This window comes from Micropterus dolomieu, linkage group LG18 (assembly GCF_021292245.1).
Source record: "Micropterus dolomieu isolate WLL.071019.BEF.003 ecotype Adirondacks linkage group LG18, ASM2129224v1, whole genome shotgun sequence".
NCBI lineage: Eukaryota > Metazoa > Chordata > Actinopteri > Centrarchiformes > Centrarchidae > Micropterus > Micropterus dolomieu.
In genome coordinates this window covers 27022864-27035931 of record NC_060167.1, presented here as the reverse complement: position 1 = coordinate 27035931, position 13068 = coordinate 27022864, and the positions used below count along the sequence as shown (strand labels likewise).

General features: G+C 45.1%; 1 protein-coding gene across 6 annotated transcripts in view; it reads right to left on the bottom strand.

Moving 5' to 3' along the window:
- The window catches only part of plxna1b (plexin A1b), a 200039-nt gene that overhangs the window by 182659 nt on the left and 4312 nt on the right, over positions 1–13068 (bottom strand). Inside the window, exon 1 of one of the 6 annotated variants that reach the window (XM_046029352.1) lies at positions 10862–10880. The exons of the other annotated variants lie outside the window; for them this stretch is intronic. The gene's annotated coding sequence lies outside the window, so the exon portion shown is untranslated. Of the gene's footprint in view, positions 1–10861; positions 10881–13068 lie in introns of those variants that run through there. 6 annotated transcript variants of the gene reach the window in all.

The window sequence follows — 13068 nt, the reverse complement described above, 5'->3', positions numbered from 1 at the left end:
GCGCGCGCGCATGTGTTACTAGCGGCCCCCGGGCTATAGGCTAGGGTCCCAGTTCAAGTCTTGCTGACTCAGATTCAACACAGCCGGTCTGGCTGCAATACTGCTGGTGCAGCTAGTGGGGAAGGAAGAACAATTTGCTCTTTCCCCGTCTCTGTTACTTTCTCCCCTTTCTCTTTGCTCCCTCACTCTTCTTCCTCCTCCTCCCCCCACTCGTTTTTCAGTTGCACTTCCTCTTTTCAGCTTTTCATTCCCTCGTTCCACTTTCCAGCTGCCCTGTCATTTGCTGTCTCTCTCCGTCTTTCCTCCCCACTTCCGCACACAGTCAATATGAATCAATAAGCTTTATCGGCAACAAATGTGTTTGTGGAGCTGACGTGGGGATTATAGTGGGGATCAAAACAGGAAATAATAGCTTGCTTTTAATGGTTCTCGACGGTGACACCCCAAATCAACGTTTTTCCTCTTTCATTCCAATTGTTTCCGTTTCACTTGTGGATACTAGATGATCCTGTTCTCCTGCTGCAACTATAGTGAATCAGACTTGTTGGACAATTTTGGGAATTAACAGCTCCTCTGGTTTAGTACATAATGTTGTGAAATGTAAATACAAAAGAATTATGACACTTGACCCTGAGATATCCTCAATGCCATGTGTACAGTAGTCTTTTAAAATGCATAACTCTGTGTGTCTCTAGCAAGAGAGAGTGTCATAATTCCTCCTACAAAATAAGCATACATTTCTATTGTGATCTAGAAAGCAGTTATTGTGCACTTTTAAGACAATTTATTGTATTAAAATAACTGGTGACCATATTAGCATACACAATATAAAAAGCGCCTTGTGACAGTATAAGAGGCTTGGCCTAGGCCTTAGTTATTTAGCGTGCCAGCTAATCCTATTGTTGTTGTCTCTGGAGCATAAGTGGCGAGCTTGATGTTAAATCCTTGCTTTTGTCTCTTTGAGTCTCATTTGCTGCCATCGAACGCCTAAAATAATAGTCCTTCACATGTAAGTGTGGACCAGTTTTGAAAGTCAAGTACCACTCCCATGCATACCATGAACAAATACTGTGAAGTACACTGTGAAGATCACATCAAACAAGCTTCACATGACAGAGCTACCTATCACTGCCAATCCACTGCATTCTCAGCATTTCTGAACTGCCAAGAATGGAAAAGTGACCCAGTTGACATTTGGATGCTTTGAACCGTGGGAAGGTTAATGGTATGAAATCGGCAAGTTGCCATTCTTACGCACCAGGTCCTGCACCAGCTTTCTTTCTCAGGACTGCACGTTTACTTGTGGCTGGCTACATACACACAAACACAGACACACACCTGCTCTTTTGTGTTTGCAGTCTAAACAGAGTGTTACGGGAGTGTGTGTCATCAGTTTATTGTTTGTCTGTTCCTCTATGTGCTCCCTGATGTTTACCTCTGCAGAACAATGGACTGGCCCAGGAGAACTTGAGCACGGGAGGTCTGATCTGGTCTGTTTGTGTGCAGTATTGTAATTCTGATTGCATTTCCGTGATTCCTTTCTAGCAGTCTCCACGATACAATAAACAGAGTTACTTAGCACATTTATCTACCATCTCTGAACAATTTCGATTCATGTCGTGTGTCGTTTCAGTGCACATTTCTTTACATATGCTTACGTCAGGTAACATGTGCATCCACTCAGCTGGATAACGACACCTCCAGAAAAAGACCCTCTCTAATGTGCGTCTTATCCCATTAATGCTCTGGCTACTTCCTGTGTCACCATGTCTCCTCATGTCTCCCCTGCTAAAGCATGTCTGTGATGGTCCACATGTCGGCAACTGAGCCAAGGGGAAATGTAAATTTGCTCAATTCTAAAGTAAGTTTGGCCTGCTTGTAAAAAAAATAGAGCGTGTGTCCTCTGTGTCCTTATGTTTCTAATTTGGCACAATTCTCCAGCAGCACTGCCACCCACAGCAAGGAAACACTACATGCCATAGTCCTTTCATGAGGGAACAGACAACACTATATGAGCCAAAATATCCCCTGTGATTTATTTATAATATTGTGATATAGCTTGTATGTTGTTCCAGCTAAATATAAAGAACAATACATGTCTCTACCTGCTGGGTGATCATACGGGCTGCAATAACAATCATTTCTGCAAATTGTGTCGGGTGCGGATGTCGTCTGAAAGCCCCAGTACACGGCACCATTTTCCACATTATCACCTGACGTCTGAATATAGGCAGCTGCGTGTGAAAGTAGAGGGAGATGCAAAATTTCAGAGGAGAGATCAAAAGGGCATTATCTGTACATACTGGCTGTTAATTCAGCCAGCTTTACATAAAAATCCACGTGCTTGTGTGAGATCTGGGCCTCTAGCCAGCCAACAGTTGGGCTAACTGTCTCATGTGGGCTTACCACTGAGGCTAAAACTGATATGGCTACTGTGGCTAGCGGTCTTGGCCCTAACTTAACAATGGCTTAAATCCGAGCATCAGTGCGGCGAGGGTTACTTCACCTACATGAGGTGTTATTTGTGTGTGTAACTACTGCAAGAGAGGGTACCTACAGATAAAGATTTTCCATGGTCTGCTTGATTCAGTGAAGATTAAACTTATCTTACAAATAAGTACAAAAACAGACCTCATTGTGTTTTATGAGATGAGACGTATCAAAAGTCGTGTCGAAAAAAGCACAGCACGTTATCCTGATTGAATGCCGTGTAGCTTTTCATTATGAGCGCTCGACAGAGACAGACAGACAGACAGACAGAGAGACAGAGAGAGAGAGAGAGAGACCTGCGCTGTGCCCATCCTCACTTTGGCCCAGTGCCAGGCCTGCTCAGACAGAGGAAGAGAGAGGAAGGGAGGGTGTTGTGAGCGCGTGTGGATGTGTGTGTGTTCGAGGGGGCAAACATTCCCCTGGCAGGATCCCCAGGACCCGGCGGAGGGCAGGGTTCAGCCGGTGAAGGAGAGGCTGCGTGCCCGGCAGTCAATTAGCGGCTTGCATTTACACAACAAATGGAGCTCCCACGGTTTCTCCAGCGTTCACACGCCGCACGCACACACACACACACACACACACCCCCACCACTCGTGAGTATATCCACTCAGCGCTCATCAGCACACGCCGACGCAAGGTCAGAGGGATGGGGAGGGAGGAAGAGAAAGAGGGAGTAAGAGAGACAGAGCAAGAGGCCAGCTATCTGCTGGAGTGGCACTCTGCAAATGCTAACTCATTGGCTGTATCAGAAACACAAGCAGAGCAACGGTGAGTACAGAGTAATACAATCTCCACTGCTGACTACTGCAGCTGGGAAACAGACACGGATAATTCTCATGTCCTTTTATCCTTTAGATTTCACAGAAGAGATAAAATAGGGAGATCTATATCATGATTAAGGGTTGAAGTAAATAGTGGATTGACAGAAAATTAACAATGATGTTGATGAATGATTCATTGATGGATTAATTTATTTATTTATTAAGCAAAAATACTTTCTGGTTCCAGTTACTCAGGTGTGAGAATCTGCTGCTCCTCTCGGTTTAATATTATTGTAAAAAAACGATTATTGATTGTTTCATACAAAACCAGCTATCTGAGGATATTAAATGGGAAATTGTTATATGTTTTAACTATTTACTGACCTTTTATACCTTCAAAAAGGTCAACTGAATCAGCATTAAAACCAGTGATGTCCTAGGCTACTGGTCCACCCCACCATTTTTCCATGACAATACAGGTGAAGAAAAAGCAAAAGATGAGTCAAATCAGCACTTTCCACTGATCCACATTAGCTCCCTCTGTTAATCTTGATCAGCAAAGTATTTACCCTCTGTGCAACAGGTCTGTGTACTTCTCTGTTGGTGCTTTGTAGCATTAAATGTAAATAGTTTGAAAACTACCTCAGCATGAACAGCCCACAGCATTCATTACGGCATAGCAAGGGAATCCAAAACTAAAATTTACTAAGCTGGTTGTTAATTTAACTGAGCTGGCAGCAGCCAAATATTAACTCTGTATGATTGGTCACAGTGTAAAGCTGATGTGAGGCTACTGACCAGTAAACCAATTCTCAGCTTGTTGAGAGATGGACACAGAGAAGTAAAGAAACAGGAAAGAAAGAAGAGAGAAACACTGAAGACTGACAGTCAGGCAGAAAGGCAGGGCAGGAGTGACAGACGTCCCTTTCAAACATTTAGCTTCACCCAGAAAGCTTGCGGGAAATTGCCATGTCAGGGTGACGAGTGAACAGGAGCTTAAGTCAATACCGTTGACTCAATAAAGTTGATCAGGCAATACGCCTGTCAGGACCTGGTGAAATTCTCTTCAATCTTTCTTTGTGAAACCAGTGTGAAAAAAATTCACACGCCAGGCAAGCAAAGGGTTACATTACACTTCCACGTAGACTGAGCAAACCATTAACAAGAGACTCGCTTTTCTAAAACAGTAACACAAGACATCTTCCGTTGTCGGTGTGAATGGGTCAATCTGGGTTATCAGCTCTGAGCTAATGACCCCGCTCATAACCAGGGCTGTCTGCAGGTCCAGAAATACTCATATTTGGTATTAAACAGAGAATGGAGGGCCACTGCAGCAAGTGTACAGTGACTTCAGTGAACCTGTAATTTTGACAACCTTACTATGGTAGATAACAGTCCTACACCTCTGCCATAAATTCCACTGTTCTTGATACTTCTATCCATTTTATGACTTTCCATTTCTCTCTCGCAGGAGTTGCTGTATCAACTTTTCATAAGGTGACCACATAAAGAACGACTAAGTTGGTCCGCGCTGTCTGCCTTGTTGAATACCCAGTGTCAAAACATTGTTGTAATCACTTTAATGACATTGAAACGTGATAATCCTGTTAAGTGCACAGAATTATACAAGCCCTTGTAAAATTCAGCTTTAGCTTTAGTGTGTATGAAGCTACAGCAGAGGACTACGGCCGTGTGTGAATGACAATAAAGGGCATTTTGTTTGTGTTTGGTATAAATGGTCAAACACATGTTTGAACTCCATATACAATATCTATATCATGAATTGGATTGGGTGGGTGTGTGGTCGGGGGCTTCAGGAGACAATCACTGTCTCTGTCTGCCTTTACTTCCCCTGCTCCTCCCAACCATCTGTCATGCTCTCACATTGACATTCAGGTGAGAACTGCCTTGTCTGCAGACACTATATCTGTGTGTGTGTGTGTGTCTCTCTCTCCATGTCTATGTGGTGTGGAGAGCTCGGCAGTTACAGTGGGAGCAGCCTGCCAAAGTTAATGGGAGGAAGACGTGGGTCTATACTGCCGTTGATGAGGTCGCGTGAGTTTGGAGTGTGTTTACGTATCTCATCACCAGCGGGTCGGCTCGCTAATGTGCGCACCCCTCTGCCTATCCGCCCTCTACCCACTCTATCCATTCATCTCCCTGCCTATACATCAATCTATCAGGGACAATTATTGGTGAAACGAGACCAGTGGTAAGTGGATGAGAGGTGACCTGGGCCATACAGCAATCAAGCCCCAACCAGTCTCTCTCTCCCTCTCTCTCTCACTCCGTCACCCACCCTTTCCCTCTCCCTCCAGCTGTGCTCTGAATAGGCCCTTAAATCACTCAGCCCAGGCCCTTTGATTGGTTGACCTCTCTGCATGATTAAACAGCCATTTTCATCACGTCCTTCATAGGAGAGTGGCAGAATGAGAAACAGGGAGAGAGAGGTAGAGACAGACACACTGATAGAGGAGGTGAACCAAATGGGATCTCTCCACGTCGATGATGACAGACATTTGGATCAGAGGAGGGAGAGACTAACTTTTCGCCACACAGGTGGCGTGCCACCATGCTGAGGAAGAAGAGGTATGGCACAAAGCTCAATATCGCAGGAAAATTTGTGCATCACACTGTTCTATGTGGCTTTTGAATTATGCTGGCCATCGGCATCTTGCTCAAGAGCATTTGAACAGAGATGAAGATGCCCTGACAGTAAATCTACCACACAGTAATGTAGGTTAGATAAAATATCACAGTGTCACAATCATCATTGCTGTGACCAGCAGACCTTTACACTAATTCCCTGAAATCACCAGTCAGAAGAGTGGGAACGTTTAATTTCCTACTCTTCCCTGAAGGGAAACTTCTCGTCCGATAAAATCGCCACCCACTCATAACATCTGTTTGGCTTTCAAATAAATAAAAAAAAAGCCATAAAGCCGGTGTGGCGTGGGGGCACAAGCCACAGCAGCTGTTCCAATACTGCGTTCAGACCTTAATTAAAGTTTGACTCAGCTTCTTTGAGTTTTTGTCATCCTCATTTCCCCACACTCTCTCGCTTTTCTCCCCCTGCCTTGCACACAAGAGCTTCTCCCTAAAACAACATTATTTATTATTCTTCAGCTGGAGCTGCCTTGTTGCTGTTCTGAGTTAGCTAGTGCTGCCAAGTTCCCTCCCTCACTCCTCTGTTGTCTTCTTCTTTCCCTCAGCCTTTTCTGGCCGAGGCGCAGTTTCTGGCATCATTTTGTTCAGATTTCTCCTATCCCGCCCTTTCACAAATCTAAACGCTCAAGGCTTTTATGTCGATGCCGCTACAAGCAGACTGGGAGACGGGCTACTTTTGAAAATGTGTCTGTGCTGTGGCCAAGTTTGACTGCAGCACTGATTGCCGAGGGCAGGATGAGGTGTGCTTCTTGAATGAGCTAAAAACAGCTTGTGCCATGTTTGGGAACAGCAGCACATGTGGTGGCGGCCCTGAACTGTGTCTTCTTTAGTAGTTTGGGAGAAAGAAAAGTAACGTATGGCCGATTCTAAAATATATTTTGGCCTTGATGAAGTCTTTGGTTGGAAAATGTAACCTTTTCTGCCCTGCTTGTCTGTTCTAAAATTAATCATTGGTTTAAAGCCCTTGTTTTCAAGCTACACTCAACATTCAGCGTTGTCTCACGGGTGTGCTGGACAAATACTATCTGTCATGTGTCAGAGAGCAGGCAGAGAGAGTCTGCTGGTGCACCAGGGGCAATGTCACGCTGATCTCAAGAGCCAAATGAGGTCACACTCTGATAAAAATGGAGAGCCGATCATCCAGAACAGCCACATTCCTCCACATGCAATGGAAACCAAGGAAATCATGGATCTTGGTGGGGGGGGGCCCAAGGGAAAGACTTTGAGAGAAAGGAAGCAACTCCTCCCAGCTGCCACACATCAGCACATCACACCAGTCACAAGTTACACACCCCATTTAATTTGGAATGTGGCGTCCCGACAAGAGCTGAATGGCATCGCTGACGCATTCCTTCGTGTTTGCTGGCTGCTTCATCACATGCCTGTGAGACAGGCAGGGCAATAGTGTGAGACAACCGGTGAGCAACACCTCAAGATGCTCTTCACTACCCTATGACAGCTCCTGGGAGGGGGAGCTAGGGAGGTCAGAGGTCACTGAGGCCCCTCCCCCATGATGCAGTAGCAGCTCAGAGGTTCATCCCAGGCTGGGCAAAAAGAAACACAAGGGCCCTGGCAATAAAACCTCCATGGCCCCACTCCACCTTTAAAGTACAGATCAGTCTAACCTTTGACCCCCCCCCATCTCAAACTTCTTTCCAGTATGGAGACCTTCCCCTTGCTCTTCTTCTAGTTCTGTTTATATATATCAACACCCCACCCCCGTCAAGCCGGCCCGCCATTGTCTAGCATGGAGCACTTATTCCCAGAGTCCCCCTGCTCTGCTTGCCTCTCCTCCGCAGGGGGTCAAGGAGGGAGAGGCGACTTAAAAGCACCCCCGGGACTCACACCGCTGCAGCATGGAGGTAACCCAGGTCTGCTAAAAGAATCAGGCTGGGCAGACACCAATGTTCTGCGCAACATGCCGTCGAGTGGTTTTCCCCTTAACAAGCTCTGTTAGGGAGGAAAGGGAGGGAAACGGGTTTTATGGTCCTCGAGCACATGTTTCCACTGAGGCAGTGGTGGAAAAACAACCGGTCTTTCAGGAGCATCCCAAAACTTTTGTCAAAAGTTGTTAGATGCAAGTAGAATGTTCTCAAAGCTGTTCAGCAACAGCTACAAGGAGGTTGTGGGCCAAGGGAGAAGCGATGATATGCAAAAGTAAAGCTTTATCTGAGGCCCATTTGCAATGAGCTGCCCATGAAATGTCCGTGTTATCATTAGCCTGCTTATGCCACTAACCTCTGGAAAGTATTTGCATTGATTTGCAGGAAGCGAGAGTAGGGTTACCCGGTAACTGTAGCGCCTGTGAATAGAGAAAAGCCCCTTGTACATGTGTCTATGGCCGACATGCTATGCAGTGGTACAATGCCCACACACAATGGAGGCCAGAGTCACCGGGCCACTCATCACTTCTCCCTCTTTAACCCTTTGAAAGGAGTACAAAAGAGGGAGCTGAAAAAGAGGCTGTAGAGGGAGGAGGTGTAGGGTATTCCATGCTGCTTCAGCAATGTTTTTAGGGGAGTTTCAGACTACATTGGCTGTTTGACATCTTGAATTTGGCGCCACTGTAAACATAGGGCAATAGATGCCAGGAATGCAAACAGTTTCTCAGACGAGGACATCACTGTGATTACAGCAGTAGAGTAACTAGCCCTGTTCCTCTTACAAAACGAACAGGCTTGCACTATTATTTATGTTCCAGTTTTCTTCAAAACAACATTTCTGTGGTTCTTTTAGACATCGTTTACTAACAGAAATCATTTGTCATCAGGGTTACAGTTTTCAAAAAAAACCTAATACTGCTTTCAGTCTGAGCTTAGAAAAGTTTTGAGCAGGCCCCAAAACCAGACAGGTCCCACTTGGCCTTGCTGCGGAAAAGTGGCTACTGAGAAGTCAACGTGGGGAGGTGAGAGGCTGGGAAGTGCTCCAAAGTGATTTAGGGCTAAAGCTACTCAAAATCTACCCTTCTCTTTGCAGCTGAAGTGGGATCGCGTTGTGGATTTAGGAAGGCTAACTGCCTGAAAACGAAAATGTTTTTTTCCTTTATTGACTGGCTTTTGGTGAGGTGTGTGCCTCCATAAGTCCTCACCAAACACACACACACAGCCCACATCTAAAGAGTGCCAGGCACTGAGTGGTAATCAAAATGAATGAATGAGCACTCCACAACACACATGCAGGTTCTGACATTAGAGTATTATGAGCAATGGACGTGCATGTCCATGTGCACACGAGAGGGAGAGAGAGAGAGAGAGGGAGAGAGAGAGAGATCCTACATGTGTCTTACACACATGCACACATTTTCTCAGGGGTTACCACCACTGCCCTGGGGGCAATACCACCATACCGCTGACCTTTCTGGAATAGGTCGCCCTTCCTTCCGCTAACAACATGGGGGTTGTTGCTGCCTAGTCAACAACACAGCCTCAGTAAAAAGGGGCCAGAAAGGCAGCTAGCTGATTTATAGGCTAGCCCACGGCCATGCTTTCCCTGGGCAAGTGGCTCTCTTCAAAGGCCCGCCTTCTATTAGTCTTATTTACAGGGCTGGGGAGAATAGAGCGCTTGAATTATTTAAGATTCCCCTTGGTAAATACAACAGAAAGCAGGAGGGAGTGTGTGTGCAAGAAGGGGGGGACAAATGATGGAAGACAGGAATGAAGAAGTGGGAGATAGAGCGACTGAGGGGGGGGGAACAAGTGAGCAATTATGAGTTGCTGCACCATTAACATTAATCACAACAATAAATGGCTATGTGCCTGTGTAAACTCTTTCCTGTTTCATCTCCTCCACAGTGGAGAGCGTTACCTCACATTAAACATGAGGAGTGCCCATGCTCGCACGTGAACACATTCAGATAGCATCCTGTATACCATTCCTCCCTTATACAGTGTGCACAACAACAAGTGCACACTGACGATGCACTGCTTATCTCAATGCAAATACATGCACAGGCACACACCCACAGCGCTCAGCCTCCTCTCTCACACAGTGGTTCTCATTAACAAGCCAAACATGCCTGAAGAGGCAGACAGACTCCAGTGAGCACAGTAAACAACCAGTAGGCTCCCTCATCTAAACTGAGACTATCTCAGCATCAGCAACACACACTTTCTGCCGATGATACTGACAGGCTGGGCCAGATACAATGCACTCTGCTTCTGCGATCTGCTTCCCCCCCCCCCTCCACCGAACCAGTGGAATTTGCTTTTCTTTGCTCAAGGGGAACTTAGGAAGGCAAACATTGGGTATGGGTGATGGGCCCAACAACATCCTAATGTTTCTGGTGCTGCCATATTTTAGATAACAAAAATAATACTGTCCTGTGACACCTTATCATGTGCATCAACGTGTGTGTAATAAAAAAACACTATAAACTAAATGTATAGCATACTCACTGCACACTATAGTTAATGCTCATCATTCAATAGCCATGTTTCCATCTAACTGTCATGCGAATTTTAAGAGGATTTTTGAAATCGCAAAAAAGAAAAATAAGTACACGCAAAATAAGTTTGTTTCCATCAGCAGGTTTGGAGTAGTTGACGTTACACACTTGGCTGTAATAAACAAGACATATGGGTTCCAAACCAGAAAAAAAAAAAAAAAAAAAAAACAGTCGCATGGAAATGATGGCCATTGATGTTAGAAAAATGGAGAGAGGTCCTCAGAAATGTGTTTCAAGCAGGCAAACTGCTACCAGCCATGTCTCCGCACGTTATAGGAATATTCAGCATGACACCAACAGCGGATCAGACGCGAGTTACATGTTCGCTACGTCAGAACAGTTTTTCGACAAAGGCAAAAACCACCTCAAGCAAGCGTAAAAACTTCTTTGCAAAATTAAGATTTTGCCGTTTCCATCAACCTTTTCTAGTGCAATACTTCAAAATGCGCATAAAAACGCTGATGGAAACACGTCTAATGACAATCAACAAAAAACATACCAGGTTGTTCACCAAGATGCCCCCACTAATGCAGTGTTCATCACCACAGTTCACTGTAAATGACAACCTCCTCTTTAGATAAGTCCAGAAACCGACAACTGTAAAAGAGACATGGAGAGAAACCACGAATGAGCTGTTGACCAAAACGTTTCCATGCAAGTAAAAACAAGCATGAATTAAAATAATAGTTAGTAGTTGCATTGCATATGATTCAACCCATATTTTCTTACACATATTTAACTGCAGTTTCCTCACTACGCCCTGATAAATCCAGATAAGTTTTTAATTAAAAAAAAGGAAATACTGATCCCTTACTATAGTGTACCATTAAACCAGCTGTCTACGGCATCATGGTAAATTGAATGTGGAAGTAATCTGTAACTGTTTACCCACACGATTCTTACTTGCTAGTGAGGAAGTTTGAAGACCACATGAGTATAACAATAAGCATAGAGTAAAGTGATTTTGGAAGACTTGCCCTACAGAAACTAAGCAAGAAAAAGAAATTATACAGGAAAAACCAGAATAAGAGAGAGTTCTAAGAACAACCTGTCCTGCTAGATGTGCACCTTAGCAATAAAATCAGAACAATACAGATGACAGGTATAGCTGTTCTTATGTTACAGGAAGGAACCATGACCTCCTGATCGATAGCATGCCCCAGCTTTTCTTCAAAGCAGGAAATGCAACAAGACGCCATTTTTTATGTGCATGCAAATCTGAGACCCGGGCTGCCTGTCTGAGTCTGTGTCTGAGGGGAGATGGACAGAATGCTGACAGGAGCATTAGCATGCCAGGGGGGAAACCTCATCTGCTGAGACTTTGCCCACTAGCTGCTGGGGTGGTGGGATTTCTAGACAAGGCCACTGGGTCAGAAGTGGAACAGAGGCCAACGCTGTATCTTTGGACCTTCAGGATGACTGTAACTCAATCTCAGTAGTGACGTCAAATACAGCCAATGACAAGAGGGGTTGTTTTTGGTTTGGATGAGAGCCTGTTTCACAAATTATGAGAGACTGTCAATTTGACTTTACAAGAAAATAAATCCAATGCAGCGCTCCTGTCAATAAAACGGGGGAAAAGTGTGTGCTAAACAGTGAACAAGAGACGTTTCTTCGTGCCCTACTTAAGTCAATCTCATCGCGATGCTTTACATTTCAACCAAACTAATCAACAACCCTTTGAACAAAAGGAGACCATGTAAATTCTGTTCCCCAACAGGCAGCACAAACTACAGTGGAGCCGGAGCTTATTTTCAATTTGCAGCCAGATTAGCAGGCATGTTTTTGATACTGTCAGAACGGCAGAGATTTTTCTATTGCAAGTCGTCTTGAGTGAGTGGCCTTTTTAGTGCCTGCTTCAAAAAGCATCCCCCGTACCCGAGCAGCTGTCACTTTCAGCAGGCACTGTGGAGGACGGAAGCGGGGGAGGGGTCCTTTGAAGGAATGGTTAAAAGTGGGCGATAAAAATAAACTGGGAGAGAGGAGAAAATTAATTATACATTACAGACAGTTCACTTGGATGAGCACGACAGAGACAGAGAAAGTAAGGCTGTTTCCCTTCAAGAAAAAAAAGCCATTTTCTGGCTGAGGAAGTTTCTGCTCTGCCACAACAGTGGCTACATCTGAAGTGAGGGAAGCAACAAGGAACCTTTTTTTAGGAAGGTCAAGGCGTCAAACAATACAGACCAAGCTTTTATTTCAAATTCTCCACACTGGCGCTCACTTCTTGCACCCTCTCTCATTTGGGCAGTTTCCTGGGAACAAAACACAACTGCTTGCCCTGTGCCCACCCTCCGTCTTAAAGAATGTGATGAAGCTCGCAGATAGCTCAGTCTGCCTTTAAATTCCCTTCTGATAGGCACTGATGAGGGTTTATGCTGCTGGCTCATCTGCAAACTCACCTCTTCATATGATTCGTAATGCACCAGCACTTTGCAGCTCAACGCCGCCCACTGCCTCTCAATCCCAGCTTCTTATGCGGGCCAAATGGAGGTCATTCCTATTTGAGCAGTCAGTCAAGACAGGCCCGCCAGGTATTGGCGAGTGAGTTTATTTCATATTAAGGCTTGTCGGCTGGAGAGGTGTTAGCACCAAGAGAGCTGTATGTGTGTGTGTGTGTGTGTGTGTGTGTGTGTGTGTGTGTGTGTGTGTGTGTGTGTGTGTGTGTGTGTGTGTGTGTGTGGGTGCGCGTATACGAGAGGGCCT